The sequence below is a fragment of the Pelmatolapia mariae genome, linkage group LG3_W, assembly GCF_036321145.2.
Source record: "Pelmatolapia mariae isolate MD_Pm_ZW linkage group LG3_W, Pm_UMD_F_2, whole genome shotgun sequence".
In the NCBI taxonomy this organism is placed as follows: domain Eukaryota; kingdom Metazoa; phylum Chordata; class Actinopteri; order Cichliformes; family Cichlidae; genus Pelmatolapia; species Pelmatolapia mariae.
In genome coordinates, this window is record NC_086229.1 from 72,597,027 (window position 1) to 72,617,385 (window position 20,359).

General features: G+C 40.8%; 1 protein-coding gene across 1 annotated transcript in view; it reads left to right on the forward strand.

Moving 5' to 3' along the window:
- Positions 1-20,359, forward strand: part of LOC134624791 (barrier-to-autointegration factor-like protein) — a 361,649-nt gene that overhangs the window by 23,909 nt on the left and 317,381 nt on the right. The window lies entirely within an intron of this gene.

The following is a 20,359-nucleotide window of genomic DNA, read 5'->3' on the forward strand; positions in this document are numbered from 1 at the left end:
CCTTCTCCACTCTGTATGGTTCGTACCAATTCGTCACACTTCAGTTTGGCTTGTTTGAAGCCCCGGCCATTTTTCAGCACCTCCTGTAGCGATAGCTGCGTCCTCACACTGCATATGCTGTTTCCTACCTGGATGATATCATCATTCATAGTGATACCTCGGTGTGGAATGTGCAGTGGTTGGTCACGGTCACGGATTCCCTGAGGCAGGCAGGGCAAACCCGAAGAACGGTGTGGTTGGGTGGAGGGAGGTACAGAGTTTTTTGGTACAATTTTGAGACCCCATTTGAAGGCTGATTACACCACAGCGACGTGATGAAGGCTTACCCAATTCCAAATGCGCCCTTCATTTCCCCAGACTTGAAGGATGAGTCGGGTGTATCATTCGCGGCCCAACACATCCCAGAATTCATAACGCAGCTTTGACTGTGGCTAAGTTTTTTTTGAAAAAAAAAACAAAAAAAAACGGCAGATGGCAGAAGCGTGGTGGCCGAAGAGTAAACTTTTAAATGTAAGTATTGAATTTTTCAGCCTCATCAGTTAACGCTGTCCATGCAGATATTATAGATTTGTAAATGATTACCTAACAATCTTGTCAACACAAAGTTCTTTATTGACAGGCAGTGGGGAGAGGGGACACTTGGGCAGTGCATTTACTGCATATAATGAACTATGTATAAAGAATAAAGTTACGTTGAAACCAAGCACACCATTGTTTTTCTTTTGACATTACCAATAAGTTAGATGTGTCACATGGCCTTTTTCCTATTGAAAAAACAAAATTTATATCCAAGACGGCCGACTTCTAAATGGCCACCATGGTCACCACCCATCTTGAGGAGTTTGCCCCATTACATATACTAAAGTGCCACAAACAGGACTTTAATATCACCAACCATTCCCATGTTATTACGGTGTATCCATATAAATGGCCCACCCTGTACTTTATTAATATTACTGATCTAAAATCACACAAAAAACTTAAAATCCTAGTAGTTTATATTTTTATAACTTGAAATGCAAATATAAATTGTAGATTTTGAAAACTTGTGCACACATTTTGTAAACATATACAATACACCTGCTGTTTTTTTTTTTGTTTTTTTTTAATTTTGTACAACCATTGAAAAATATTACACAACCACAGTCGCCTCAAGGCGTTTTATATTGCACAGTAGATCGTGCAATAATAGATACAAAGAAAACCCAACAATCATATGTCCCCCTATGAGCAAGCACTTTGGCGACAGTGGGAAAGAAAAACTCCCTTTTAACAGGAAGAAACCTCCGGCAGAACCAGGCTCAGGGAGGGGCGGCCATCTGCTGCGACCGGTTGGGGTGAGAGAAGGAAAACAGGAAAAAATACATGCTGTGGAAGAGAGACAGAGATTAATAACAGATATAATTCGATGCAGAGAGGTCTATTAACACATAGTGAGTGAGAAAGGTGACTGGAAAGGAAAAACTCAATGCATCATGGGAATCCCCTGGCAGCCTACGTCTATTGCAGCATAACTAAGGGAGGATTCAGGGTCACCTGGTCCAGCACTAACTATATGCTTTAGCAGAAAGGAAAGTTTTAAGCCTAATCTTGAAAGTAGAGATAGTGTCTGTCTCCCAAATCCAAACTGGAAGCTGGTTCCACAGAAGAGGGGCCTGAAAACTGAAGGCTCTCCCTCCCATTCTACTTTTAAATACTCTAGGAACAGCAAGTAGGCCTGCAGAGCGAGAGCGAAGTGCTCTAATAGGGTGATATGGTACTACAAGGTCATTAAGATAAGGTGGGGCCTGATTATTTAAGACCTTGTATGTGAGGAGCAGGATTTTGAATTCAATTCTGGATTTAACAGGAAGCCAATGAAGGGAAGCCAAAACAGGAGAAATATGTTCTCTCTTTCTAGTCCCTGTCAGGACTCTTGCTGCAGCATTTTGGATTAACTGAAGGCTTTTCAGCGAGTTTTTAGGACATCCTGATAATAAAGAATTACAGTAGTCCAGCCTGGAAGTAATAAATGCATGAACTAGTTTTTCAGCATCACTCTGAGACAGGATATTTCTAATTTTAGAGATGTTGCGCAAATGGAAGAAAGCAGTCTTACATATTTGTTTAATATGTGCTTTGAAGGACATGTCCTGGTCAACAATGACTCCAAGGTTCCTCACAGTGTTACTGGAGGCCATCCAGAGTAAGAATCTGGTTAGATACCATATTTCTAATATTTTCAGGGCCGAGTACAATAACCTCAGTTTTATCTGAATTAAGAAGCAGAAAGTTAGCGGCCATCCAGGTCTTTATGTCTTTAAGACATTCCTGCAGTTTAACTAATTGGTGTGTGTTACCTGGCTTCATGGATAGATAGAGCTGCGTGTCATCTGCATAGCAGTGAAAATTTATGCTATGTCTTCTAATGATACCGCCTAAGGGAAGCATGTATAATGTAAACAGAATTGGTCCTAGCACTGAACCCTGTGGAACACCATAATTGACCTTAGTGTGTGAAGAGGACTCTCCATTTACATGCACAAATGGGAGTCTATTAGATAGATATGATACAAACCACTGCAGTGCAGTACCTGTAATACCTACAGCATGTTCTAATCAATCTAATAGGATATTATGGTCAACAGTATCGAACGCTGCACTAAAGTCTAGCAGGACAAGCACAGAGACGAGTCCACTGTCAGAGGCCATAAGAAGATCATTTGTAACCTTCACTAAAGCTGTTTCTGTGCTGTGATGAGCTCTGAAACCTGACTGAAACTCTTCAAATAAGCCATTCCTCTGCAGATGATCTGTTAGCTGTTTGACAACTACTCTTTCAAGGATTTTTGATATGAAAGGAAGGTTGGAGATTGGCCTGTAATTAGCTAAGACAGCTGGGTCTAGAGATGGCTTTTTAAGTAAAGGTTTAACTACAGCCACCTTGAAGGCCTGTGGTACATAGCCGATTATTAGAGATAGGTTGATCATATTTAAGATTAAAGAATTAATTAATGGCAGGACTTCTTTGAGCAGTTTTGTAGGAATGGGGTCTAAAAGACACGTTGATGGTTTGGAGGAAGTAATTATTGAAGTTATCTCAGAAAGATCAATTGGAGAAAAAGAGTCTAACTTAACATCGATGGTACTAAAAGTAGCTGTAGATAATATTACATCTGTGGGATGATTATTGGTAATTTTTTCTCTAATGATAAAAATTTTATTTGTGAAGAAATTCATGAAGTCATTACTAGTTAACGTTAAAGGGATGGTTGGCTCAACAGTGCTCTGACTTTTTGTCAGCCTGGCTACAGTGCTGAAGAGAAAACTGGGGTTGTTCTTATTTCCTTCAATCAGTGACGAATAGTAAGATGTTCTGGCTTTGCGGAGGGCTTTCTTATAAAGCAGCAAACTATTTCTCCAGGCTAAATGATGATCCTCTAAATTTGTGACACGCCATTTCCTCTCCAGCTTACGAGTTATCTGCTTTAGGCTACGTGTTTGAGAATTATACCACGGAGTCAGGTACTTCGGATTTGAGACCTTAGTTTTCACAGGAGCTACAGTATCCAGAGTCGTACGTAGTGAGGAGGTAAAATTATAATAATCAACCTCTGTTGGAGTAGCGTTCGGATAGCTGCCCTGCTCTATGTTGGTACAGGGCATTGAAGATGATAACAGTGGGTGGATTATATTCTTAAACTTAGTTACAGCACTTTCAGAAAGACATCTACTTTGATGAAGTCTACTCTCCACTGCTGTGTAATCAATTATTGTAAATGTAAATGTTATCAGGAAATGATCAGACAGCAGAGGGTTTTCAGGAAACACTGTTAAATGTTCAGTTTCTATGCCATATGTTAAAACAAGATCTAGAGTGTGATTAAAGTGGTGGGTGGGTTCTTTTACATTTTGAGAGAAGCCAATTGAGTCTAATAACAGATTAAATGCCATGTTGAGGCTGTCATTTTTAGCATCTACATGGATGTTAAAATCACCCACAATAATTATTTTATCTGAGCTGAGCACTAAATCAGATAAAAAGTCTGAGAAATCAGAGAGAAACTCTGTGTAAGGCCCAGGTGGACGATAGATGATAACAAGTAAGACTGGTTTCTGAGTTTTACAGCTGGGGTGGACGAGGCTAAGCATCAGGCTTTCAAATGAATTAAAAGTGTGTCTTGGTCTTTCGTTAATTAATAGGCTGGTGTGAAAAATTGCTGCCACACCGCCCCCTCGGCCTGTGCTTCGAGATTTCTGGTAGTTAGAATGATTCGGGGGTGTTGATTCATTTAAACTAACATAATCATCCTGCTGCAACCAGGTTTCTGTAAGGCAGAGTAAATCGATTTGTTGATCAATTATTAAGTCATGTACTAACAGAGACTTGGAGGAGAGAGACCTAATATTTAATAATCCACATTTCACTGTTTTACTCTTTGGTTCAGATGTGGATTCTGTATTGTTCTTTCTTTGTGATTTCTTATATTTAAGTTGTTTGTTGCTGGTTTTTAGTTTGTTTTTTGTCTGTTTGGGAGCTGACACAGTCTCAATGGAGATGGGTTTTTGGGGGGGGGGGGGGGTAGCAGGAGGAGAGAAGCTGCAGAGAGGCGTGTAGGACTGCAACTCTGCTTCCTGCTCCCAACTGTGGATAGTCATATTTTGGGGGGTTTAATAAATTGGTCCATATTTCTAGAAATGAGAGCTGCTCCATCCAAAGTGGGATGGATGCCGTCTCTCCTAACAAGACCAGGTTTCCTCCAGAAGGTTTGCAAATGATCTATGAAGCCCACATCGTTTCTGGGACACCACTCAGACAGCCAGCAATTTAACCCTTAGATACACACGTGGGGTCAAAAATGACCCCACGTGTTGTTTTTCTTCAAAATCTTTAAAATGTATAGTTGTAATATATTCATATTCCAGGTATTCCTCATAAAATATGTTTGTAACATGAGGCCATTTGCATTTTTATTTATTTTTTCATTAATTTAAAGAAAATGCAGTTTTTGTATCACTACCCCACTCTTCCACAAGTGGGGTCAAAAATGATCCCAAGCAGTTCCTATGGAATCTTCTATGAAACTTTCATTCTTAGCGACTCTGACTGACTCACTTACACTTCTGATGGATCAAGAATTAATTTTTACAGTAACATACATGATTTATAGTCAGGGCTGCACATAAGTGGTCCGCAGGTGTGTATTCGCTGTGAAAATAAAAGTATTCCCGGAAATTCAGAGAATACGCGCTTCTTTTGTGGTGGAGGAACACCAAAGTAATTTCTTATGGAGCTTGCTTCTTCGACATCTTTAAGAGTTCTGAACAAATGTCTGTCCTCCTTCAGAACATCTAATGTACACAAACGAGCGTTCCAACTTCTTATCTGGTACGTGTCTATTATTTTGACAGCGAATGCGCACCTGCGGACCATTTATGTGCAGCCCTGTTTATAGTTTCCTGTGCATTTCAAACATTGTCCTTTCTGATGTTTTTTTTTAATATTTAAAGTAACATGGCTGCTATGAGGCCAGCAAGGATTCCTGTAGATCTTGCCCTACAAATGATCCAGGACGGATGGGATGAAGAGCCCATCGGAAGCACTGACTCAGAATCTGACATCTAAGATATAGAGGACCCAGACTATTGTCTCCCCCACTAAACAAGGCCAGTCAGACACAGAGGAGTCCTCTGATGAGTCCTCTGAAGAGGAAATGGATATTGAGTCTAACAGAATGATCCTCCCTTTTACTGCTCTAGCCACAATATTCGGAATAAGTCGGCCAGGGCTTGCACCTGGGTCTAGTACTGTCTCCCCAATAGAGGAATGGAAGATGTTCATGTCTGATAATATAATAGAAGAGGTGCTGACATGCACAAACATGGAGGCACGAAGAGTAGCCACAGACAAGGGAAAAGAGTGGAAAGATGTAATCAAACATAAGCTCCTAGCCTTCATTTGATTGACCATTTTTGCAGGAAGTGAGAAGAACTGGGATGTACCAGTCGGTGTGTTTTTTGGGAGTCCTCTGCATAACCCATTGTACAAGGCCACTATGTCAATTCAAAGATTTAAAGATATTCGCCGTTTCTTGCACTTTGATGACAAGAGGACCAGAGCCTACCGACTGAAAACAAACCACATGGCAGCTTTCCGCTACATATGGGGCCTGTTCCTGGTCAACTGCAGGCAGAAATTCATCCTCAGTGATTGTGTTACAGTGGATGAACAACTTGTGCCTTTCAGAGGGAAGACCCAGCTTCTGCAGTATATGCAGAGCAAGCATACAAAAGTGATACAAGTGATACAAAAACTGCAATTTCTTAAAATTAATGAAAAAAATAAATAAAACTGCAAAGGGCCTCATGTCACAAACATGTTTTATGAGCAATACCTGGAATATGAATATATTACAACTATACATTTCAAAGATTTTGAAGAAAAACAACCGAGTTTATAGCAAAATGCATTGTTTCTATTTGGGGTCATTTTTGACCCCACTCGTGGAAGAGTGTAGGTATTGGTAGGTTGTGCATCCAAGGGTTAAGGAGAACATGCGGCTAAACATGTCACTCCTGGTCTGATTGGGGAGGGGACCAGAGAAAACTACAGAGTCCGACATTGTTTTGGCAAAGTTACACATAGATTCAATATTGATTTTAGTGACCTCCGATTGGCGTAACCGGGTGTCATTACTGCCGACATGAATTATGATTTTACTGAAGTTACGTTTATCCTTAGCCAGCAGTTTTAAATTTCTCTCAATGTCGCCTGCTCTGGCCCCTGGAAGACAAGTTTGACCTCCGGCGGGTGTGTCGCCGAGTGGGGAAAAACGGTTAGACACATGAACAGGTTGGTGGTGTACCTGGGGCTTCTGTTTAAGACTAACGTCAACGAAACGTTTTGCACCGTCAAAGGCACCTGCAGTAGCACCCAAAAGGCAGAGGAAGATGCTAACCATCGCACAAAAGGTTGGACTTTTGGACATGGTAAAGGAAAGTAGAAGTTACCATATTTTTCAGATTATAAGGCACATTAAGCGAAACAAAACAGTCAGATAAGTCAAACTTTACTTAACTCATTCTTCTTGCTTCCTCTACTTCCGTACCATTGATTCATTAATGTTAAATACGTTCACAGCTGCTCTATTCCCATGTTCTGAAACAGGGTTTGATCTTTGGTTTCATTCTATAATACTGGACTTATTTTTTACGAAGGTTTGAACTTTGAGAGTGTTTAAACAAGGGAGAAAAGTGTGAAAATGTTCATGCCTGTCTGAGAAAACTGTATACAGTGTGTAGTGAGGGGTTTTACAGCCTTAAAACATCTATAATAATTGTAAAAAATAAAGCTGGCTACTTCGCGGATTTCACCTACGGCGGTGTATTTTTAGAACATAACTTCCACGATAAACGAGGGACCAACAATGGTTGAATGTTCAGCTGGATTAAGGATTTTCTGGTTACACAACAAATAACAGTAAGGATTGGGAGGGGTTATTCAGCAAGTTTGCCAATAGAAAATGGAATGCCACAAGCCTCCAGGGGTCCAGAGTCAGCTGAGGGCCTCTGGGAAGGCCCTGGAGTGAGTAACCATATCTGAACGGGCCAGCTTTTGAGGAACCAGTGCAGTCTTAACATGTTTGTCTCTCCAAAACGGGCAGCACTGACACAGCTTCCTGTACAGAGGCTGGTGAAGATGGTGACTGAACAATTAACTGAACAGGTGACGAGATAGGAAGCTGGACAGATAATTAAACTACAGGCTGGGCAGCTGACTGAGCTACAGGCTGGGCTAAAGGCAAAGCTACAGGCTGAGGAAGCAACTGAGTTGAAGCCTGAACGACTGACAGAATTGATGACTGTACTGGTTGTACTGACAGAAGTTGAGCAGGTGAAAAACAGTCCTTTAACTGTGAAGTGGCCTCTGAAAAGGCAATTCTTGTGATTTCATTCACAGGTGAAGCAGGGAAACCGCAGCAATCATTATCCTGTTTCACAAAACACAGCCTCTGAATAAACAGTCCCAAGGTCTGAAAAAAAAAGTCCTTTTCACTCACCACAGCCGGCTGCTTTGAAGTCCCAAAATCCATCTGTTGGGTGACGCTCCGGCGAACATCACACTGACACACAGATTACACTTCTTTGTCTCTGTCACAGCTGGATTACAGATGTTAAGTGTCCAACCAGCCTTGTGTCTCCTTCACACACACAGACAAACTGAATCCAGATGAAAATAATCCTCCAGTACTTCTTGTTAAACTCAGTTTAGTTCAATCTCACCTGCAGGACGAAGACAAGGACAAACAGCAAAGTGCAGCAGAGCAGCGCAGTGCCAGCAGCCATCTCTGTGTCAGTATTTGTGCTGATCCGACTCTTAGTTTGTTCTAAATGTCTGAGTCTGTCGCTGTTTTCAGTCAATAACAGAGCCTGACTGTAAATACTGACTACATCAGATTACATTTCAGCTTGAAATAAAGCTGAAAGTCTGCTTTGAAGAACAGATCTGACTTTCAGCGGCTCACTCGGACTCTGCGGTTTGTGGTGCATTCAAGAACCTCGGAAACGGTTGGGTTAAGCTACAGGCCCAAGTTACCCGGTGATGGTCACATTGTAACAGCTGCCTGCTCAGAGTAACCAAATATCGTGGCGTTATTTGTGTCTGATCTGTGATGAAGCTTCTGCTGTGAATATGTGTTATCTCCTGTAGTCTGAGTGTAGCCATTATAACAGTGAGACAGCACTGCCACCATGAGGTCAAATTGGAGCATTGCAGGTAATAATTCTCAGCCTGTTGGAACATCAGACCTCCTCACACTTTGAACTCATTGTTATTCTGAATGTTTCTATTTTCACTTTGATCCTGTTATTTTCTTCTCTCTGATCCTTTGGTTTTCTTAATGTTTCTGTGCCTCCCTGTCTGTGTTTGCTTCAGTGTTTCCTCTGCATGGTTTGACCAAAACATCTATTAATTCTGTCCAAAATGCTGCTGCGAGGTTTTTAACTAATTCTCATGAATCTGTCAAAGCTTCTGCGTTGGCTCCCCATCAGCTTCAGACTTCAGTTTAACCTCTTGGTTCTTATCTTTATGATCTTGTTTGTGTCATGTGTTCATTTTGCTGGCTTTTTTTAAATTACTGTCAAGCTTCATGACTGTTCTTGATCTTAACAAGTGCAACAGTAATAAACTGTTCTTACTGGAACAGAGACATGAAAGTGTTCAGCTGTGTCTAAAATAAACCCACATGCTGATTAAATCCTGTCACAAATATTTGCTGTTCTTTATTTGTGTGATTAATTTTCACCAGTTTCCTGTGTAAGACGTGCCAGTGATCAAGAGTCAAACCCAGACACACACATTATTCGAACAGAGATGTCGAAGCTACACAATTTTATTTTATGTTTTTAAGTAAAAACAAACGTGAAAATCATAGATTTCAGAAGTCTCATGATTACAGAGTCATCTGCATATTTATTTAATCCTGACTTCATTGATGCATAAAAGAGATAAAACTGGGGAAATCACAGCGCTGAGGGGAATCAGGGGGAGATTCATCTTCACATTACACAACAGGAACATATGAATCACTATTCAAAGCAGCGTCACATAAACTGTGTCAGACGTCTTTGAACCAAATTAATATTATCTTCTAAACATGATTCAGTTTCTTCTGATCATTAAAAGCTTAAGCACACAAATAAGAAATATACATTTGGTCTTTCCTACCTCTCAACACCTAGGGGCTCCAATTTATGTCTCCGCTCAGCCATGAATCCTCCTCACCTAATTCATCACTGACCCCAACTGACAATGACATCTGATAGGGTGGCACTGCATGTTCTTCCATTGGTGCTGTTGTTTTCAATCTGTTAATTAGAGTCCACAAACATGGGATAGATAATATCCACAACCAGTCAATATAGCTGTGAATGTGGCCAAATTACACCGTCAATGATAAAAATAATAACTTTATATATTCTGAATATTTTAGTGAACCACTCACCCAGAGGATCTTCAATCCCAGAAAATTCCTTCACCTCATTTGATAATGTCTGTAGTCCTTCCATGCCCTGGTAACTGACCCATCCAGAGCCGCATTAGTTGCAATATAAATACAACAAGGCAAACCACACCTGGACCGTCTAAAGTGACTTTAACCTTTACTGTACTGACAGTTATTGCATTCCTGGTCAGGTTAGCCAATCTCTGCACCTTGTAATGAACATAATCAATATGGTTTTATTGTTTTTTTGTTTTGTTTTTTTCCATAATACTATAGATTCAAACCCCCAATAGCTACAGGGTTTGCCAAATTATAATCATCTGGAACTCTTTTCTGTCTATAAATGTTGGAGAATTTTGTGTAGGATTTTAATTGTCTAATGTGGACCATCAATTTCACTTTCCCTGGACTGCAGTGTTTTGCCTATGACCTATATCTGTAACTGGACATTTGTGCAAGTACCTGACCAGGTACTGGACAGGAAATTTATCAGTTTCTCTCCTCCACCAATCAAAACAAATCTGCCCTCGGTATCAAAACTTTTAGGAATTTGACCATAAGTGACATTTATGGTGTTGTCACCCCCATCAGAGCTTACCTCTCCCACTTTTGGTGAGACTCCTCCATCAGACATGTGCAGTTACCCTTCTTTGGTGTGAAAACAGGTGGTGTGGTCAAGTTGGGTGCTTTAGGAAACAAAAGCTCAGGACAGAACAGTTGTCAGCCATGTGTTTCATGCAAAACTTGCATACATTTAAATTCATATTGATCCTCTGAGTGTAATCGTACATTATAATTTGAATTTATCAAAGTTAAACTCAATGGGTTATATTTTCTTTCTTTATTTTTGTTCTTTTTGCAGTACCACCTCCACAGTAGTACCACTGGTTGTATTCCACTTTTTAATGATTGACTATTTTTTAAGGGGACAAAACTCAGTCATGTGGACCAGAGAAAAATCATGTCAAAACAGAGTTTTACATGTAGGTTTTTGCCAGACCTTAACAAAAAGATGTGTAACTCGTATAAATATTTTTTACAAACACAAATCTTTTTTACACACACACACACAAATTCTCACCTGTAGATGCACAAACATAAAATTTTCACATATTTTGGTTTACAAGGTTACAAAACTCATTTCACAAATACGCATTCTGATTAACAAGTACAAAATATTTATCACCACAATTTGAGCCCATATACGTCTTTCAGGAGGAGGGGGGAACCTAATCTCTCACTCACACATGATTGTGAAATCTTTTTCTGTCTGATTCACAAAAACACAAAAAACTCCACTAAACCATAATTTTTGTAATTTTAAAGAACACTTTACTGTTTTTTTAAGGGAGAAATTACCTGCTTCAGTGTTTATTGAGGTCACTGACAGAGACTACCACGGTTTTGGCTCAATATACAGTGTACTGTAATATTAACAGTTCCTTAGTGTTACAAATTATTAGTGTACAAACTATTTGAAGGAGGTTTGATCAAGGCCTCCTTGCGATTCGAAACACTTTTTTCCAACCAGAGTAATTCAGTTTAGTTTATCTAGTTAAAAAAGGGTTAAAACTTAACCCCTGGCCTAGTTTAAATTCATTTAATTTCTTAATTTAGCCTGACCTTTGACCTATTGACTTTTAACTTAACCATACTCTTGTTTTGACCTTTGACCTATTTGTTCCTTATAACCAAAATAAACCTTTTATCTTATATTTTCATTTCATTTCATGCTTATAATTCTCTTATTCATCTTCATCCTTAATCCTAACCTTTCTTTTGCCAACCATGTTTGGCTCGTTTGATGTCCTTGTATTTCATCACTGCCACTTCTCTGTGCAGCTTGTATCAGTTCTTCCAATTGTTCTTTCTGTTTTACAGGACTATTATCTCTTTATTTCTGCCTGAGCTAAGGCAGGTTTTGTGATGTGTCCTTGTACCAATGTTTCATGTGTCTCTCCATCATGGCTCTGTGGGAAAATACACCACAGCTTCCTTCATCATTAACTTGAGTAACCACTTTCATCATAAGTTGATGGTATTAATTACTACTACAAATAACAATATAACAAAAATTATAACCTATAAACTATTGCGCCCATTAATTAAAAGAAACAATAGCCTGCAGTTTCCCCTAGTTTCATAGTCAGATCTGCTCCATGTCATGTAATTTGAAAATGTTCAAATGGAAAAAATCCTCAGAGACATAAGAAATAGGATGTGAGTTATGCGTGACATCTTACAGCTACATATTTCTATGCGGTCTCCATTCATTTATGTTAATCATTTTACAGTTGCCTTTAGGATCAGATTACCGTTCCACACTTTTATGGTTGACATCACCTCTGTGCAAATGCTTACATGCAGAAGCAGGCAAAAGCCATACACATAAACCAGAACAAACACACATACAGCAATGTGTTTGTGTGTCAGTACCTGAAGTGTGTGTGTGTGTGTGTGTTTGTGTGTGTGTGTGTGTGTGTGTGTGTGTGTGTGGACAGAGAAAGAGAGAGAGAGAGGGATGGTGTTTGATAGGTTTGTAGCTTAAACCTATTCGCTGGAACGTTGAAGGCAATGTGATTACACAGCAAGCAAGACACGAGTAGGCAACATTCTTAATGTTTCACGTGCACGGGAGAGAACTGGACAGGCGCCGTTCCTTTGCTTGACCCCAGTTGCTCTCGTCCGCTCTCCCGTAACACTGCTCTTTTATTGTGGTTACATGAATATGCATAGGTTCATTAACATATGACCTCTTTACATAGGTGTACATGTGAACAAAGAATACCTTGTGTGTGTGTGTGTGTATATGTGTGTGTGTGGGGTCAAACTGTGACCCCAGGAAGACTCCCCAGAGCCGTCCATCTAAACAAAAGGCTCTTAGACTCAAACAGATATACGTGTGTTTGCTATACCATATATCAGCAAGAGAAGATACGACCTCTCCTAGGAGGTGTGTGATTTATGCCAGAACACTCTGCAGAGGAGTGAACACACTCCCCTCTTCATGCTACACAGAGTTGTTACAGACCTCCTAGGATGAGACATTCTTTCAATCTACAAATGATTATACTTCTAAGCATATATGAGTAAATATTTCTAAGCATAAATGACAATCAACAATACAAATCTAACATTTCCCCCCTTTTGGCAATTATGCTAGAAAAGTCCCCAGTTATGATCCCGTCATGTCTGACAGTGTCAATGCAAACATTTTCATACTCAGCATATGTAAACGTACACAGTTTCACAAATGTATTAGCAGTTATCCAAGTTCTCACCCAATGGTAAACTGCATCCTACGAGCAAACAAATGAATTGTTAATGGTCAAAAGAGAAATTAACATTTTCAAGATCACTCCAGCTTGGTTGTGCTCCTCTGCAAGACATGTAAATCACACGTCTCTCTGCAGAGTGGTTTAAGTTCTGCAGGGCATCATAAATGTCTCTTCCAGTTGTTTCCATCACTGTTCATAGGACCAGAGTCCAAATGTATGTAGAATAGACATTCAAACATACCAGTTAAGTTTGTTGTTTGTCAACATGGGTCTCAGCTATCGTGAAAGCTGCAGACCTCTTCAGCACTCTAGTTTTATGGCCTCTACCAACCCCCATCACCTCACTTCAGGCCTCTGTCCTGTGGGGGATATTTATGACTCCTCCATTGTCCATCCTCTGCAGGAAAACCCTCTGTGGAAAGGGTGCTGGATCCCATTATCTTACTGCTGTTATGATTCCAGCAGTCTTCTGTGTGCCATCGTATGCACAGTACAGTGACACAGCATTAGGTGATGTTCATAGGAAACTGCTGTCATCACCACCATAGCTTCTGGTTCCTGTGCTTTTCACAGAATCATGATGCCATCCTTGGACTCCCCCTGCGTTGTCACTTTTGGAGCTTGGCACGCTCCCCTCATCCTCCAGGTGCCCGTCTGTTGTCCACAATCTCCTCTGTTGGCCTCTGGAAAGCCCCCTTGGCACAGCTCTCATTCAAACGCAGCTTCGTGGTCCTTGCTGTGGCTCCGAAATCTGATCTCATGATGGGCCCCAACCAGCTCGACCTTTGACCTCAACCACTGCCTGGAGGCAGCTATGCCTGGAATGGGTTGCTTCTCACTGGGCCTCAGAAGATTTCTCAGGAGATTCCTTTCAGCAATACTTTAACTGCTGCACCTGTATTTCCTTGCTAGGAGGAAAAACTTCTATTTGGAGAGCATGTAAAGCATCATCAAACCACATTCTTTAGTTCAGTGAGCTTTATTTATGAACCATCAAAGCCTCATCTGAACACAGATGCACCACTTTGCATAGGTTTAATACCTGTTGACTAACTGTTAATCACACAAATCACTGCAACAATCTTAAAAAACATAGTTTAGAAAACATAGAAAACATAGTTTCATGTAATTCTGGACCCCTCCTCTTGACGCATGGACACTCCCATGAGTCAACTCATCAAACCTAGATTCCTGTCTGAAAGAAAAAGGTTAGCTAGATCATGTCCCAGGCAACATCAGGGCGTCTCCCCCTCTGGAGCAGCACCACCCTGGACCTATAATCCTGCAATAAAAGGTGTTAGTGTGTTTTGCATATTAAGTTTGCTTCACATCTGGCTCCGCCTGGAGCCATCATACACACCATCGTGGCCTGGAAAACAAGATCTGGAAGTGAAATCAAACTTCACACTTATAAACAATTGTATCATAAGTAGCAATAAAGCATTCAGCATCAGCAGGACAAGTATCATGTGCAGGTTTTCTCAAATCAGTAAACTACAATTATTGGCATAATTTGCCTCAGACATGGATCATCTCATGTACTCAGTTAACATTAATGTAATCGGTGACGTCCCTTAAGCAAAGTCACTCCATGTATTTAACACTAGGAGCTCAGTAGTGGCCAGCTAATGAGCCCCATATCAAACTATTCCACAAACACTGCATCTCTTATTTGCTTTCTCATGTTACTTGTCCGTCTCTGCTGAATCCTCTACATGCACTCTTAGAAAAACAAACATTAGCAACACACATGGACAATCCTGGAGGTCAGGCACAAGTTGACAGGGTCCAGAGGTGCTATAAAAAGACCATAAAGTTAGCCATCCATGGCTGCGGAAAGAAGTGACACTAGTTTCAACACAGGGAATGTCTCGCATGTTATTCACATCGTCAAAGTAACCTTTAACATTTTCCCAACAACACAGTGTAACAGCATCACCAACTCATAACCTGTAAACACAGTTTTCTTCACACATGAACCCAGAAATCCTGTAGTAGAAAACATCAACCAGCTATCCTGGTATAAATCACATGAAAACTGTAATGCTGTAGAAAAGTTAGCGCTGTGCAGGTGTATACACACTTTCTCACAGTCACCTCTGTGAGCAACACAAGGTAGTGAATAACACCCCTGGTAGATGCAAAGACACAGAAAGTGGCATTTAAAAGGTTAAATCGGTATAGCCAAAGCTCACGCAACCTCAAATGTTGCTGTCATCTTTCTGCTCCAATAAAAAGAAACACACATAGATTCATCTGCACCTTTGTCAGGTGGGGGTTAACTTCGCACAGTGATGTCAGTCAGTCTGTCAGCTTCTGTCCGCTTTTACCAGTCAGTCAGTTTTATTTTCTCTCACTCATTCATTCATGCATTCATTCATTCTTTCTTTGCTGACAGTGGAAATTATTGTCGCATTTTCATTTCCACTTCTCAGCAAAATGACGTCATTTCAAAAAGAAAAGAAGAACTTTATATGGGATTATCTCGCTGAATCCTTTTTGGGCAGGGACTCATTTTCTAATTGTCCCAAATAAGTGACTTTCTCCAGAGCCCATTTTAATGTGGAGAAACTCACTTGCAACAATTTTCTCGACGACGTGTCGTATAGCGCTTCTGTTGTAATCGTGCAGATCTGCTCAAACAGAGATCATCAAACAAAACTTTCAGTGCACTGTGAAAGTATCAAAATAAAAAGGCCTCGTTAAGTCATGACACACGCTCCTCATCTCAGGAGGGTAAATCATACCATTCGCATGGTTTATCAAACCATCATACTAATTGGCAGGCTCAACTTCACAACAAAAGAAAAATCATCAGCTAGATAAACTCCAAACCAACCATCAGCCGCACAACACACAACATAACCCTAATGTGTTATTAGCTATGAATTTTAATCCCCAGGACTGTACTTTTTACTCATTTAGACCACAGATTTTATTTAATTTTCCTTTTTCCCCATCATCATAAAACATGTGACATGTTGTCATGCATTTCGCAAAAGAAGTTTGTTCTCATGTATTCAGAGTTGTGTATCTGGGTGCAGGATTCACTCGCACATCACAGCAGGAAACTCAGTGTTTTAGAGTCTCCATTCCAACACTTCCCATTCACTCGTACTAGAATTCAGTCACCTTTCATTAATCTAAGAACGACCAACTAATTTGCATATCAGCTATTAACCCACTAAGATGACAGGACAACAGAAATGCATGTTCAAAATATTATCACAAAAATAGAATTTCCCTCATACAGTAAAATATTTTGTGCTGCATCAGTCAAGCAGAAAGCATCTCCCAATTTACTATATTAACGACTAAATTTATTGTCTGATCACTGGTTGGTCAAACCAGAATCCTGTTTTTTTTCCCACAAAATTAAACTGTTGTCCTGCAACCTAGAGAGTTAACTATCAGCATTGGATAAATTCAGCATTTGATAACAAGTCTCTGTTAAATTTACACTATTTTAGCACTGATGAGAGATAACAAGCTGATCTTCATTGCATGTGTGTTTGTGTTATTAGGCAGGTTTAATCAATGTGTCTGGAGCTGCATCTCCAGCAGGGCATGTTCTTAAAGCTGCCTTTCCTACACACTCCTCTGCTATTATTTGATCCTTTCTTAACTAATGTGCTATGAGTCCACTGGTCTTTGCATCACACGAGGTGACTTGGACAAGATGATAAACAGACTCACATGCTCAAGATGCTGTCTAATCTTCATGAGCTCTCTTGTGTTTGTGTTAGTAGGGTTAATGCATGTTCTGCTTGTGTGTGTGATTTTGTATATGTTTCTTTTTGCAGTGTTTCAGATTCCTTCACAATTTTCCACTTAAGCAGTCAGTATTATTTTGCCCAGGTTTGCTAACCCAAATTTTGATTTCCCACATTAAACACCAGCACTGTGTTCTTACCTCCTCTCACTCTGTTGTCCTCTCCCACTTCAACAGTCCAATAGCCAGCAGTTCTTCTTCAGCTTTGTCCTGTGTTCCACTGTCTCTTCTTGCCATTTTACTCCGAAAGTGTCAAATGTCAAACTCCAACAGTCTCCTCAGTTCTCCTCAAATGTCCTTTTCACATGCACAGTGAACTTTGCAGCTTGTTGGAAACACAGTGTCATTCATCCAATCAGTCAGGATGATGGTTTGCTCTTCTTCTGCGATGCTGTTTGTCCACACTGCTGCTGCTTGCTGGGTCTCTTTGCTCAGGACTTGCTGCTGTCTCTTTATCTGCCATATATTGCTCTTGGAACTGCATTCCTTGTCTTCAGGGAGGAGTGAGAGCTTGTGAGGATGAGGGACACATGGAGCTGTAAATAAGTTAGCCAAAAACTTGGCCCGAATGTTTCCAATGATGTTAAACTATAATTTCCTTCCGACCGCTGCATATGGGAAATTGATCCGGGTCTGCTCCTCACCTGCAAGTGACACACTGAGACATTTTGATCATTATTCTCATTACTTAACCGACACACAGAACTCTCTCTCTGTTTTTTGTGAACTCTCCTTTCTTAAAAGCAGAAAGTGAGATTGTAGTTGGACTTGGCTGATAAACACAAAACCTTTTTCCTATGATTTTTCATCTATAATGTAGATTCTGTCTCTTTTTTACTCTTTTTTTTCGTTACACTAGCTGGTGACCTGCAGAATCACCGCTCTCACAATTGGAGACAATTACGTTTACACAGCGCACACACACTGCGACGTCAGGCACATTCACACTCACTTTTTTTCCATCTGCATAAATAAATCATATGGCTGATGATATGTGCCATGGTGATCCATAAGTATGATCACAAGTTTATTTAATTATTTTTCAACCCAACAAAGCAAATAAACAAAAACATGATGCTGATGCTATGAACACTCTACACACACGAGTCAAGATCCAGGAAAACTGCTGCGCATCTGAAAGAAGAAGCTGAACTCACGGATACGCTACATACTCGAGTTATCATAGTTCTGTTTCTCTCTCTTTGATGAGTTCTCAGCCAGCTCCTGATCTGATAATGTGTAGCTTGCTCATCAGCTCAGAAGAGACAGCAACGCAACCTCACACAGTGGTTGCGTGCTTTGCCCACAGTGGCAAAGACTTACATTTTCATATTTAACTCAGCTTCTCCATCATGTAGTTTTCAGCTGTTTCACACAGGGTTCAGCATAATAGTTGTTTTCACAGGTGTGCTCTATATCTCAACAATGGCTCATAATAGGATGACAGCTTTCAAACAGGTGAAGTGCCTCTATGCACTTCATTAGTTAAAATATTTGCCTATTTTACTTCATCTCATATGTCATTGTACTGTATTTGAGCAACCTTAAGCTTAATGCAGATTACTGTTAACAACTGGTTAAAGTAATGGTCTGGAGCACAGGCCGTTGTTGATCAGGGCAATCATCTAAACATTTTGTGTCAGCAAGGAGTGAGGGAAAGCCATTCACCAGAGCATATCTTAACTGCTGCTGATGTGGGCTGGCCTTCTCCACACGCTCTTCAAGGCTGCTGTTTTCCTGAAAGCTTAATCTCTTCCATTTATAAGCATGCAATTAACCGCACGGCTCAGGTCCGCGTGAAACCCGCGCGACCGTGCTCGCGTGAACCCGCGCAGCTAAGGAGCCGTCACTCTTTTTTTTTTTTTTTTTTTTTTAAATACTGTGCGCTCCCAGGAGTGAAGTCCAGCATAAACGTCTGTCACGCTCGGACGCACTCTTGGTTGCTTAGGAACCCATGATAACAACAACAGTCAGCGTCACAGACCACGTGTTCTACTCCGCACTCACTCACACAACAACAACAACACAAAATAGGCCTATTGTCCAGCACAGTCTGGACTCCGCGGAACTTCTCAACGCCCCACAAAGCGGCGGAGAACTCACTCAACGCCCCACAAAGCGGCGGAGGACTCACTTATCGCTCCACAAAGCAGCGACAAACACTGTTCTTAGCCCCACAAAGCGGCTAAGGAACTACACACTCCCACGGTTATAGAGTTGGGCTCTTTGAACTTACTCGGTGTTGCTTAGCGTGTAATATCAACCTCGAATCCCGCCGATCGTCATTCGTCGAGGAGAGAAAACGGACAGCTCATCCACCGGCCCGATGACAAATTCTCACGTCTCGCTGACGTCAGGGTTCTCTCCTCGGTGAATGCCGACTCCAGGGATCCGGCGTCGAAGGACCAATTAATGATAGGTTTGTAGCTTAAACCTATTCGCTGGAACGTTGAAGGCAATGTAATTACACAGCAAGCAAGACACGAGTAGGCAACATTCTTAATGTTTCACGTGCACGGGAGAGAACTGGACAGGCGCCGTTCCGTTGCTTGACCCCAGTTGCTCTCGTCCGCTCTCCCGTAACACTGCTCTTTTATTGTGGTTACATGAATATGCATAGGTTCATTAACATATGACCTCTTTACATAGGTGTACATGTGAACAAAGAATACCTTGTGTGTGTGTGTGTGTGGGGGGTCAAACTGTGACCCCAGGAAGACTCCCCAGAGCCGTCCATCTAAACAAAAGGCTCTTAGACTCAAACAGATATACGTGTGTTTGCTATACCATATATCAGCAAGAGAAGATACGACCTCCTAGGAGGTGTGTGATTTATGCCAGAACACTCTGAAGAGGAGTGAACACACTCCCCTCTTCATGCTACACAGAGTTGTTACAGACCTCCTAGGATGAGACATTCTTTCAATCTACAAATGATTATACTTCTAAGCATATATGAGTAAATATTTCTAAGCATAAATGACAATCAACAATACAAATCTAACAGTGTTTAACAAATCAGATCACAATCTGCCACTTTGAAGGACAAGAGAGACCCCAGAGGAAAGAAGGATAAAGAACAGTGAACCACGGAAAGCTCCACACTGTTCTCATGAGAAAACTGCACAGGTCATAAAACTGGTTTCACAAGGTGCAAATCAGCCCAAGACAGCAAAGTTTTAACCATAATATTAGCCACAATGTTTTTAATTAGAGGAAGGTTTAAAGCCAAGGACAGAACTTCCTTGAAATCTTGCATTTATGTTTGCAGTTTTATCTCGTGATTCAAGATTTCATTTTGCATTTGCTGTTGCGTGGTTTGTTTT